We start from the raw sequence: 2678 nt of genomic DNA, 5'->3' as shown, positions 1-2678 counted from the left end.
AGGCATTGTTTTTGGCTTGTAATGACTGAGGTCCCTTGCAAGGAACTCCTCATTGGAACTGTGCTTGAACACCGCAATAGCCTCATCGTTGTTGCACATGATGATCTCATTTTTCTTCTAGAGGAATCAAGTCCAATAGCTGTGCACTATTTCCTTCTCCCCCGCCTCATGTTTGTTAGGTCACTAGTGTCCGCGGGTCAGACGTATGTACTTCAAAAGTTCCTCAAGAACTAGGTTTAAAGGCCTTCCCAGTCCCTGATTGAGTCGGGTGGTAGGGTGAGAAAGTGGAGGAGGAGGGAGGGGAACTGTGAGCAACATTAGTTGCCTGGGGTAAAATTGAGCATAACTAAGTGATCAGGGCGCGAAAATAGAAAACCCTTAAAAGTAGCATCAAGGAAGTTGTAGTGAGAGACCCACTCTGAATGATAGAGGTGGTTCTTGGGAGGAAATTGTCCGCGGGTGTAAATTTTTTGGGGCAGTTCATAAACTGCCGTGCTTCTTAGTATTAGTGACACATGCTTTCAGGCAGAAGCAGGACCGACGATGGTCCATGTATGAAAGTGGTACTAGTGCATCCAACCGCTTTGGGTATTATTCTCTGACATGTTTAAAATTCACTTCTTTGGTTCATCCTACTACCATTTGGAGGACTAAATATTCTTTTGACCCCAAAACCATAGAACACTTGTTCTAAGGTAATTTTCATTTATATGTAAATATGTGCAAAACAAAAAGAAAAGGAAAATACAGGTGCTACACTCCACTGCCTATCCTATTCCAGTTTTTTCCAACATTTGAAAAGAGTGTAGAGAGGACTAGATATTTTCACTAAGGGCTTCAGATTAAATCTCAGTAACTAGTTTCATAATCACGTTATCACCATTTTAGCTGTTTTTACCAAAGAAGATGGAAGAGTGTTGGAAGTACCTTTTGGAAATATGCCATCTCATAATCCTTGATGATATTCCTAAGAATGGCAAAGTTGGATGTTGATACCTGTAAAAGCCTCTGACCAAAGGCTCATAAATTGAGAAACGTGCTATGGCCCTTAGGTGTTTACTCTACGAAACCTATCTTTTTACACATCCACTTTCACTACCTCATCTCGTCAATTACATAGTGATGTGCCAAAAGATTCACATCGTTATCTGAGGGAGGTAAGTAACTTGACTCATGCTTCAATCATTTCAAAAACCATCTTATTGCGGCCTTCTGTCTCCAACATTTTCATTGAGGACGATCACATTGAAATAAAAATTGTCATGTCCCATCATTTAGCACATGTTTCTAGTCGCCCTTGCTGCCAGGTGCACCATGATAAATATTATTACCTATGTCCTTGAACCGAGCCTGATGGTGCAGACCCCACATTCTTTGCATCTCTCTGTCAAAAGTATTGATTTTCATCGACAAAGGCAAACATAATTTTCCAACTACTGACCACTTGGAAAGCTTGGGTAGATCCGTACCTCGATCAGCAAAGATTATTTTTTCCGAAAAGGATGATGACCCCTTCGATCCATGAAGATAATTCCCGATGTTTCTCCGTTATAATCAAGTCCTTGATCTTTGTTGATAGTCGAGCTGCCTGCTCAAATATTTACCGTCAGTTGGAGACCAAAAAGAATCCCTGCTTACCGGTCCATCTGTCACCTTGTTCTTCGTCAGAGTCACCATCCCTCGCCCCACCTCGCAGCCCCCAGGCCTGCAACATATAAGATCACCAGAACCATCCGATAAAAAGGCCAAAAATCGCTGTTGACTCAAGCACCACTAGAAGATCACCATCCCCGAGAGAGAAACTCTAATCCTAGCGTTCGACTGGCGATTGCTGCCGGATTACCCTTAGTATTTTTCTCTAGTCGTGGTGTACCCACTCTAGAGACGATGATAGGTCCATATTCCTACAAAAGATTGTGCCATGATGTAATTAGGAAGGCACATTTAGAACAGGAAAAGTAGCAGCTTACTTGGTTTGTTCTTATGCATGGAAGTAATAGGTTTTGATTTAACCCCATACCTGCTTTGAACATTTTATTTCCTTTTTGTACCCTTTTTGCTTGTACTTTTCTCTAGGTATTGTATTTTATGTTCTCTTTCACTTGCATTTTTTTAAGTTACTACGTACACATCTAGATAGATTTTTATATTTTCATTTGTGTACTCAAACTTGATATCTTTTGAAACAAGTGAAGTTGCCGCTCGTACGTTTTTGTTTTGCGACTTCAGGCGCACATGAAATTATGGTTCCTCTGCCTCCTGTTTGTGTTGCCACCAGTCCACCAGCCTCGTGTGGTCTTCGGGCCAAGGAGGCACGATGGACTGTTGCCCTTGGCGGCGGGAAGGATCCTTCTCATTTTTATGCCTTTTCCATTCAGTTAGGGTTTGTGTACTGCTCAGTAAGGTGAGGTGACGATAACTTCCTGAAGATGGAATAAGGTTCTCCTTGCCTATTCTGCATTAGGGCATGTGGCGGTGTGTCTTCAGCGGATCTCATAGGATTTAGTCAGTGCTGGTCTTGTGTGAACCAGCTTGGATCTTGTGTTCATATGCATCCTCTTCAGCCTATGTTAGTAGTGCTAGTTTTTAGTTTACGGGTCTATAGAAAGGCTTAGAGGGGATCAAAAATGTCGGTTTATGTTGGAATTGCTTTGATCTCAAACTACTGAACCAATTGC

The sequence above is a fragment of the Triticum dicoccoides genome, chromosome 7B, assembly GCF_002162155.2.
Source record: "Triticum dicoccoides isolate Atlit2015 ecotype Zavitan chromosome 7B, WEW_v2.0, whole genome shotgun sequence".
Lineage (NCBI taxonomy): Eukaryota > Viridiplantae > Streptophyta > Magnoliopsida > Poales > Poaceae > Triticum > Triticum dicoccoides.
The sequence above is the reverse complement of the archived record's forward strand: the minus strand, read 5'-3'. Positions refer to the sequence as shown.